The sequence below is a fragment of the Passer montanus genome, unplaced genomic scaffold (assembly GCF_014805655.1).
Source record: "Passer montanus isolate IOZ18808 unplaced genomic scaffold, ASM1480565v1 scaffold65, whole genome shotgun sequence".
Taxonomy (NCBI): domain Eukaryota; kingdom Metazoa; phylum Chordata; class Aves; order Passeriformes; family Passeridae; genus Passer; species Passer montanus.
This window is the reverse complement of record NW_024371593.1, coordinates 2266281-2277104: the sequence shown is the minus strand read 5'-3', so window position 1 is coordinate 2277104 and position 10824 is coordinate 2266281.

Below are 10824 nucleotides of genomic sequence, written 5' to 3'. Positions count from 1 at the left end.
AAAGATAATAATGTCTGAAAGGAACTATGGCCATATCCCCTTCGGTAGTGCCTTACATAGCTTCCTCTTTAGTACTTCAGGTAGGGGTTTAAATGTTTATTCTAGGAAACATATTCCAAGTATGAGAAAAAACGCAGGAAGCACAAGAAACTCAAAACTGAATCTGAAGGTGTAGTTTAGCTTTAGGTAGTGAATAAATAATATTAAGGATGTGCACAATTGTGCTTCTCTTTCTGCCTCTGTATCAAATATAAAAATGATCTTCATAACTCATGCCCTTCCCCACCCTGCCCAGTCATTTAGTAATTTAGTGGCATATCCCCTGCAAGAAACTATTTGTAATAAAACTATGTGTGGAATATTCTGGAAAAGGAGATTCTTATTTAGAAAACTTCTAAATGAGTTTATTTTATCATCTGCATTCCTTCTCTCCTGAATTTCACTCAGTTGCCCTTTCACAGCCACATTTTGCAAGCTTGGGTTGCCAGGTTTTACCAGTTTTAGTCAGAATTGTTGGTGTGCAAAGTAGAGGACAAGAGACATTGCTGTCAATGCCCATTGCATTTATTATTTTTCCTTGGCTGGTGGTGACAGACTACTTTGTACAGATCTGTATATCCTTTTGTAGTCTCTGGCTGTTAAGACATGACCATTTGCCACAGAATATGGCTTATTTCAGCTTTCTGAAATCTTAGTTTTCTTGGTGAACTAATGGAAGAGGAATATAATATGTGACATGGTGCTACTTATTTCCATCCTGATCTTGAGATGCAGGTCTTCCACTGAGAAGTCATCTGTGCTGTGGTCTTAGCAGAGTGCAGGCCTTTTTTTTTTCTGGATGCAAACAACAAAATTCCCCTTTATCCCTGGTAGTGGCGTCTTGGAAACAGTGATCTTAATCATAATTTTGGGCTGTTCTTTCAATCCTGGTTCTGCCACTTCTTCCAATGCTTACACACATACACATTCTTTTTCATATACATACACATTCCTACCACCATCATGTACTTCTGGATCTAATTGTGAAAATCACTGATTTTTAATGGTGTAACCCACACTCAGTGGCACTTCATATAGAAGTTATGCACTTAGCAATGGACAAAGTGGTGTAGGAAAATACAGTCATCCATAGTGTCCATAGCTGTTCATATTCAATGAGAGGCATTTGAAAGTCCTTATAAGTGGTTAACAGAACTAGAACTTTATAGATGAGCATTCTGACCTTTATAGTAAGAAAATATGCTTCTTGGAATGGAATGACCAGAATAAGAACTCTGGGGTTTATTTTAAAATGTGGTCCCATTATTTTAAAATGCAATCCCATGAATGCAATATGAAATATTACAATGTTATTTTGTGCTTTGTTCTGTATACCTTTAATACCACTATATGAACATTTTGAATGTCACTGGTCGCTTAGATGGTATTATTTGGTATTTGTCATGTTGGTTTCAAGATATTTTTCCTGATGGCTGGTAAATATCATTGTGCTCTTTATGTGTCTGTAGGAAAGAAGGCAGTCTATAAGAAAGAAGGACTGGAAAACAGTGTGGACACAGTGGAATTCTTCTTAGAATTCACACTTCATATAGGTAGTTACTGAATTTTATCTACTGTTTTTAACCCTCTCAGCATTCTAGGCTAGTTCTGCAGTTGTCTTTCAATTTTGTTTTGGCTCTCCTGGATAGTCTTGGATCTTAACAAATGGTGTGGCTTCGCAGTTCACCGCTCTTAAACCTTGAGAGACCCCATCAGTTACTTCTGTCTGTTGTGACAACTGACTTTCCTACAGCTTGTTTAAATATCTAGAAAACTTGATGATCCAGGAGGTGACTACCCATGGGAGCTTGCCCTCCAACTACTGTTGAAGTGTAGCATTTTCCTACTTGAGCTTCTTTAGAACATTTAAGGAATGACATCCAGTCTTGGAAGTTTGCTTACTGTTCAGTTTATCAGTTTATTCTAAAATCTTGTTTTTGTTTATTTTGGACTAATATGTTATTTTGTCTCTATTACTGCTCCTACCATGCTGGTTTTTGTTTTCATTCCTAGTCCTTTTAGGTTTGTTTTGGTTTGTACTACTCACCTACTTGAGCCTTTATTATGGTGCCTGTAAACAGCTACGGGATCACTCCTTATTCTGATTGATTCATTCATGGGCATTTCCAATTTTTAAAGTTAAATATTAATCTGCTATTAATGGCTTTATTACTCCCACAGATGTGGAATTATGTACATTAAAGCATTAATAAAGCATCTCATATCTCCATTCCTACATATAGCAGGCAAGTCTCCACAAAAACACATTGCAGACCCAGTTCTCCGTGCTTGATACTCAGATTTCCAACACTGTAGTTCTGGTAGTCTCTGCCTTATTGAAAATTTTATTCTTACCTAATGTCCATGGGCAAGTAAAACAAAATAAAAGACATTGCCCCAAACAACCCCAAACCTTAGCAATTAAAGAAAAATAAATTGTCGTGTCTATAAATGTATTGGTGTAGAATTTGAGAATCTACCCATCAAGAAAAGTAATTTCTAAAAAATGTTGATAATGTAGCTAATAATGCCTCCTTGACCATGCTGTTTCCGTAGCTGAACAATTTACACCCCACAAGGATAAGCCTTTCGTGGAAGAGAAAGCTGTGTCAACTTCCTGATGTTGGTGTGTAACATATGGATAGAGGTACTCTAGGTCTAATTGTCCTTTCTAACACTGTGTCTCTGTGAGCTGTTTCAGAGGTATTACAAACTCAGTCATAGAACTGGGGAGGCATGGAGAGATCAGGCTCTGTCTCACAGAAACATGTTTGTGACTAGCAATGCTCATGATCTTGTGAATCTTTTTACTAGGTTTTTCACAGAATCAAGATTCCCAAGAAACTCTGCTGGTTTTGGCTGGGATAGACTGAATTGTCTTTGTAGTATCTGGTCTGGGGCTGTGTTTATGATCTGTGCTGAAAACAGCCGATAGCACAGGGATGTTTTAGTTACCCCTGAGCAGGGGTTACGCAGAGTCCAGGTCTTTTCTGCTCCTCGTCCCATGAGTGTGGAGGCTGGGGTGCACAAGGAGTTGTGAGGGCAACAGCCAGGACAGCTGACCCCAGGTGACCAAAGGGATATTCCAGACTATATGGCTTAATGCTCAGCAGTGTGAAGTTGGAGGAAGAAGAAGAAATGGAATGACACATTTAAAGTGCAGGCATTTAGTCTTGCCATGTGACCATTGCCTGTAATGTTGTCCTGCTTTCCTGTTGGTTCACGGCATTTTACAGTACTGAACTTTCCTTTTCTTCTTTTTTTATTTTTTTTAATAGCTTTTGTTTTTTTACTGTCCTTTTGCAAATTTTACTCATGATATTCAGTGATTTTTGTGTTGACGCTTCCAGACAGGAAGCAGTTTTTTGTGAGATGCATCTGATTACTGCATGGCATAATAATAAATGAGAATATGAATGGTGACAATGACAGATATCAAGTGCGTTTATTTTTTCTTTTTTTAAATCCAAATGACAGTATTTAGGCAATTCTTTTTCTGACATACAAGTCTTGGATTGAATGCAAATATCTGACATGGATTATGTAGACAGTCAGAAACTGCAGTCTTCTTTTAAGTATGTATCCTTGTCTCTATTTTGCTCTTACAGCTAATCAGATTAGAAATCTTTTTCTTAAGTCTCATGTAGACTGTGTGCATGTAGTCTTACCTAACTCATGCTTATGACTCAGTAGTATACACTAATCTGCTGTGCCATCAGACTCCTTTTATATTTTTAACATTTACTTTGTGAAATGGGAGTTGCCAGATTGTATGGGAGTTTCTCAGGAGTCACACAAAGAGGATACACCTCCTTAGTCAATTTGAGAATTTATTATGAAGGTAAATGCTGTAAGTTAAGCATCAATCTCTTCCAGGTTCATCCAGGTGTGCTTTGTTTGCTGGCCTACTTTAATGTTATTTATATAATCGGAGTCAAGATAACATACAGGATTATATAAATACTGTTTAGCTTCATAAAATCAAATTCTTTTAGTTCAAAATTACTGAATTGTTGCCTGCACCTTTCATGAAAATGTCATCTAGTCACCCCAATATAAGATTAGGTGAATTGCTCTTTTCAAGTACAGTGGTTCAGTTAAAAATTATTCTTTTTGTGCCTGCAGTTTATTTTGGCTCGGTTCCACATACTAGCTTACATGAGAAAGACCTAACAAGTCCAGGGTCACGACATGAAAATGGCATTTCCAACTAAAGAGGGAGTTTTTTCTTGGACAGCTACAAAGTAGCTCCAATTAAAACTCAGATAATCCATGTTTTGTAATCTGTATTTCCATTCATATTCTGTGTGTTTGACACAGGTCTGTTTATAATAAATACTGTCATTTGTATAAGTAGTAGCAAAATAAAATCTAGTACAACATCAATCAATTCAGAAGTATTTTTTGCTTTGTTTTGGATGACTCTATATGAAACATTCCTGTGATGACAAAACAAAACAAAAAAATCCCAAATACAGGAAATTAAACAAAAGAGTTGAAAAACAGGCTTTTCTTTGTCATATCTGTATCACCATAAATTTCTTGCAAAGAAAGGGTAAAATCCACTCCCAAATACATGTAACATTAACAGAAAACATTAACTTTTCAGGTGAAGCCTAGAAGTACAGTTTACATTTTATTTTATTATAATACACTTCTTCAGGAACTCATGTGCCTGTCTCAGTCTTTCGATGTCTGTAATATCCTAAGATATGTTGAGTGCTTTTTTGATAAATCTACATTAAAATATGACCATTGTTTGATGACTTTTTTGTTTTAAATGCCTTTTCTGAATGATGGATGATTTACAGAAGAATGTTCCGCTTCTGTCAGAGAGTGCTTGGACTCAATACCTTCAGAGTAAACGCCTAATTGCATTGTTATGTTCAGTCTGCATGTTCAGTCTAGCCTAAAATACCAGAAAAAGATCTTTTATTAATCATATGGCCCTCTGAGATGGTGAAGAGATGTTTCTGTAATATTTTATGTACAGGTGTGTGGTAGATGGTAAGATTTTGGTATCAGGGGAGCTGCCGGGGGGCCTCTGTAGGAAGAGACTTGGACAGCCCTGTGCCAGACACAGAGACTGGACAGCTGGCTCCAGACCTAGCACAGCATGCAGCTGAGCCCATCAGCCACACTGGAGACTTGGGAATACATTTATCTGTTGGGAAATACATTTAAGAAAGGTTGTAAATATATTTAAGAAAGGCTGAAATGCTGTGTAGCAACTAGAGAGAGGAGGGAGAAATGTTCTGTTGAGGAGAGGGAGTGAGAGAACTGCTGGCTGAGGGTTTGCAGTCAGCCAAGCTGAACCCATCACAGCTGAAAAAATGAAGATTCTTTGTGTCTAATTACAGATTTGCCAGACTACAGCAACACTTAATGCAACATTGGTGAAGCACTGTTCTGAACTGGAAACTTTTCTCCTGTCTCTGTCTTGGGAAAGTACAGATAAGATATTATCACTTATCTCACGGACTTGCTTTTGATTTAACATTTTTATTAAGCTATTTGCCTTCAGCAAACATCTCTTACAGAGTTTTATGAAATACTTTTCCTCTATAATGTTTCTAACCTACGTAAGCATTGCCAGAAAAATAACTGTTCTTCAGACTGGGCAGAGAAAGGGGATTGTACTCCGTTGTCCCTGTTCTTCATGCTAGTTCACATCAGCAATATTCTGTTGTATTATGTTCTCCTAAGTCTTACTTTCCATGTCAAGTTAAGAATTCAGCTTCATTTTTGATAATATTTTCCTTTCCATAAACTGAGAAAGCTCTTTAAAGGTAGATAGCCTTAAAAAATTTGGGCTTATATCCATACTGAAGTTTTTATTCCCATGTCAAATGTTTAAATGCGGTCACATTTCTTCTCCCTTTTCCCTCTAATTTCTGCATTGTAGAATCATGATCATTCCTGCTTACCTGGTCTTTGGAAAAGTGAAAAAAGAAAGTATTCTGTGCAAAACTGAAGTGTTTCAAAATTAGGTGAGGGCCTTATAGCCCAGAGATTCAGGTATTAAAATAGAATTGATCAGTTATAAGGGACCCAAAACAAACATCTGGTCCAACTGTATTCTTACAGGAAATTATAGAATCATAGAATGGTTTGGGTAGGAAGGAACCTTGGAGATATTTGCTTACAACCCACTTACCATGGGCAGGGACAACTCCTACTAGACCAGGTTGCTCAAAGGTTGCCATTTAACCTGGCTTTGAACACATGCAGAGATGGGGCATCCGCAAATTATCTGGGCAACCTGCCCCAGTTTCTCACCTAGTTTTTCATACCCCTTAAAGTAATTAATTTCTTTCTAATATCTAATCTAAATCTGCCCTCTTTCAGCTTTAAGTCATTCCCTTTTATCCTATCACTACATGCTCTTGTAAAAAGTCACTCTCCAGCATTCTTGCAGGTCCCTTTTCAAGAAGGTGCTTTAAGGTCTCTCCAGAGTTTTCTTACCTGGTGCTGGCATCTCCTTGTTTAGAATGCTGGATGTGTAATACATATTGGGACAGGAGTTTAGTGGAGATGCATATATCAAAACTCTGAAATATTCTGATGCTCTGGGTAACAGTTCTTTTGAACATTAATTATTCACAGTTTGAAGTTATAATCAGATTTTTTATTCCAAACATTTTTTATCCAGCCCTTAGAAAATTTGAATGTAGGTAGACCTGATAGATGTAATGGGCTGAATGGCATGGACTGTCAGTCTCACTACTGGCATTTTGTAGTGCAGAATTTACTTCTGAGAATTGACATTTGAAAAAGCAGCAACTGAAAAGGAGAAGGAGGAAGGAATGCTCAAAAGTATTTTTTAGTTTTGCTTTCCTTTTGTCCCCTTTCAGAAGACACCTTGACAGTATTCTGATTCAAATTTTGAAAGTGCATGGAAAATAAACATACAGTGCAAAATATCATGGAAGTGTGTAAAGGAAAAGTTTTCTCAGGTTGTCTAATTCATCAGCTCACAAAGTGTTCTTCTATATACATTGTTATATTCACAATGTTGCCCTGATAATGTGCTGTATTGACAATATTGTCTTTTTGATGACTCAAGTGTTAGTTATAAAGTAATGTTGTTAGGAACTGTGCATGGCAGCTGGAAGACTTGGATACGAGTCAGACGTATTCTCAAGTTTGACGCAGTTATTCCCCATCCTACAAGACAGAAGGCACTATTAACTGCGTAACTGCTGACTTGCATAACGGAAAAAAGTTAAACTTTACCATAATTCTGGCAAGTTTTGCAAGCACAGCAAATTATACCAGGTGGTAAGAAGAGGAAGACTGAAGATTCTTAGCAATTTTTACTTCAAATGAACTCAACTTTTCCTAATGTCCTGTGGAGCCATCACCCTACCTTTACAATGACTCAGAATATTTTTTTTCTCAGCTACTTGATATTAAGTCTTAAACTTGGGAAAATCTGTTCCTTCAGTAGAGCTGTTAACAACAGGCCATAAACTAAGCCAATCCATTAACAGTTGGGGAAAAAATTGGTAAAGTTTAATCTATCAGCCAAGTGACTAGGCTGGCCGTGTTGAAAAATGCAAGAATATACTGTGTTGAGCCATAATATTTGAAGCGTCTTTCATAAATTCTTGATTGAAAGCTAAAAAAGAACTCATAGCAAATGTTGATTTAGAGGCAATATTAATACTCTGCTGCAAAAAGGAGAGTGAAGGGTTTGCTCTCCAATTTTTTGTGACAGTGAGTCTGATTTCTCATATAAAAATATTAGGTAAATGCAAATTTACTTCCGTTCCACCTTCAGTGTCAATAGGAATTTTGGGACAAGGAGGTGGTAGAAAATATTACTAGAGGAAATCTGCAGTAAAAACAAATATGCTCACTTCATTTCTTGTTCAGATTCTTGATATGTGAGCTCCATTGAGAGAGCAGAGGTTTAGGTACTCAGCTTTTGTCTGGAATATTTTCTAGCATCTAAGTGAACTGTATTTTCAGAAAAAATCCTCTCCAGAGGACAGAGAAAAAAAAGCACATTTTGCCAATATTTTTTTCCCACCTTTTCCTACACAAAAAATAAAAACTTCGGTAAATCCCACTCCCCTGGGGTAAAATTGCCAGAGTATGGTATGTGTATTACCAGAGTAAGGTATGTTAAATGTCGTTGCCTTGGTGCCTTTTCCATGCTATCCCTTCTTGACTCAGTCCATTTCCCTTTAGTAAATCCCACAGATGCTGGAGAAAAGGAGAACTGCTCTAATATTATTTTAAATTGTCAAGTATTTTTTCCTGGTGTATTGATGTAGAAGCTGCTGTGCAGAGGCTTTTTGCAGACAAAAATTTTCCAGAAGCTGAATGTTAATAGGAAAGCTTACTAATTGAAGTTATTTCCTACATCCCTTCCTAATCTTCAGTAATTGTGTGTCACATGTTTATCCCCACTTGTACCTAACTGGAAGAGAAGGAAATGTTTTGCAACTTTAGTCTCAGAGGATGAGCTGCTGACTTCTAAAGAAGGAAGTACTATGAATGGAAAATGGATGCTATTCTTGAAATTTCTGTGCCAAACCAGTTAAGGAAGGGCATGTATGAATATTATACTGCAGCCAGCATCAGCAGATACCTTACAATATTGTATTTGTTGGAATGAAAAGTAATGCACATAACCCAAAGGCTGCTCAAGGTTACGGTGATGAAATTGACTCTATATCAGTTTTACATCCATCTAAATGCTGGCTCCTTTTGTGTTGATAATTTTGGATTAAGCTGTTGGCAGCATGCATGTCAAATTGAAATTTAGCCCCATTAGTTCTATGCCATTGCTTTAACACTTTCATTACTTCTATGTCATTGCTTTTAACACTTTTCATTCAACTTGTACTGTTCAGCCTTCTCTTGCTTGTTAAGTTTTTGTCAAGATGTGCTGCAGGGGGCTTAAATGCCTCAGTCAAGGAAATACAGTTATTGTGTATGCTACATCTCTGAATTAATAATTTGACTAGATTTTACCAGAGCTATTTTAGAATGGCTGCCAAGGGAGTTCCAGAAACCCAATTCAGATGATATTTGTGCTTGAAATAAAAGGGGTGATGTGCACTTGTATGGTCATGTGCAAGGCTGTGTGTGCTGTGGTGAAATTCTGGCAGGTGGAAGAGTAGAAAAAAATCCTATGGCCACTTCTGCAGAACAGCATTAGTGATAGAACATTGCTGCTTGGTCTGGCAGCCTGTGATCAGCAAGTGAGGACTACAAAAGCAGATAAGGAAAAGACCTAAGTCACCAAGTGTAATTGTACTTTTTGAGGTATTTGTACAGTGGTCATCCTGTGGCAAGACTGCAGTTGGATTTCTTCTTGTTATGTTAACTGATAGAAACAGACCCCGCATTCTTGAAAAATTGTTTATTCTTCCTAAAACAATAAACCCAGTCAGGTCTCAGCTGAATTTTATCTTAAAGTTATGTAAATGATACATATAGGATCTTTTATTCTGCAGTGTGATTCAGAATGAAGATAATCTTCCATGTAGATTCTCTTTTTAACAACAAGTATATTGCAAAATAAATTTACCCTGTAACTAAATGAACATTAAAAGTTAGCTGTGCTGATGGAACGATTGGAAATAGTCTCATAAAAGTTTAAGGGTAGGGAAACAATGCAATGACATAACCATGACTCAAAACACATTTTTTATCTCTGCTTCTGCATCTGCTGCTACAACAAACACACTTGCCATGCAACCAACTTTTCTTTTTTATGCTTTGGATTTTAGCAGTGATTTTTGTAGCACTGGTGTTGGGGCTCCTAGGTCAGGCATATAGTGAAAGCTTATGGGAAGCTGTATGGCTACTCAGTACAGCTTCAGAAACTTTAAAAAAGTTCTGTTTAAAAAAATCTCCGTTAATAGTCAACTGTGGAACATAAACATTAAAATTCTTCTTGTCACTAGTTCTGCTGCCACTTGCATAGTGGCAGCATCCAGAATCATAAGTAATATCTTTGGTAGTAAAAGCACCTGAACACCTGGCCAATATTGGAAAGAGGAAGGTGACTTCTGATTAAGGTGACTAGAAGCAGGAATGGCACAAAGTTCCACAGAAAGGTCAACTCAGGTATAGATAACTTATGTAAGCTTAGGGGAAAGATGGTCATGATAAAGTGGAGTTAACTTTGTTACAAAGTGATTGGTTAGTTCAGGTTGTCAAACAATTTATGGTAAATAAATTAATACCTACGTAGAGATGTTATCTGCACATTACCAATAAGGTTCTTTTGGGTTAAAATATATAGTCAAAAATTCTTTAAGGTAGCTGAGCAAGAAATAAACCAGGCTCTGATGTCTAACTCAAAGATTGATTATTTCTGAAAAACATATAAAACAGATGGTAGACAGGATCATTACCCTTCTGTCAATAAGGAAACAGAGACAGTATTGTTTAGGACACCTTCTAATGCTGGCAAAAGTACAAATGCCTAAAGCTTTTGGAGATAAGGATCTGTATTTATTTCTCTTCAGATCGTCACAACCATTCAAGTGTGAATTCTGTAAGAGTGGTCTCAGTGCTTAAAGACATGCTGATGCCCTTATTCTCTAGTTAGGGATGTCACAGCAAGCCCCATATATGTCAGAAGAAGGGACAATGGAAAGTTGTTGGTCACTCTGGCAAGCAAAGACTGCAAAAGGAAAATTGTCCTGTGTAACTTCATAGCTCGAGAAGGAATCATGCTCCTTGTACAATTAGCACAAAGTTGGAGCACAGTAAATCAGTCTCTAAAATTCTAAGATGCTTAGATAGAAATAGCTCTTCTAC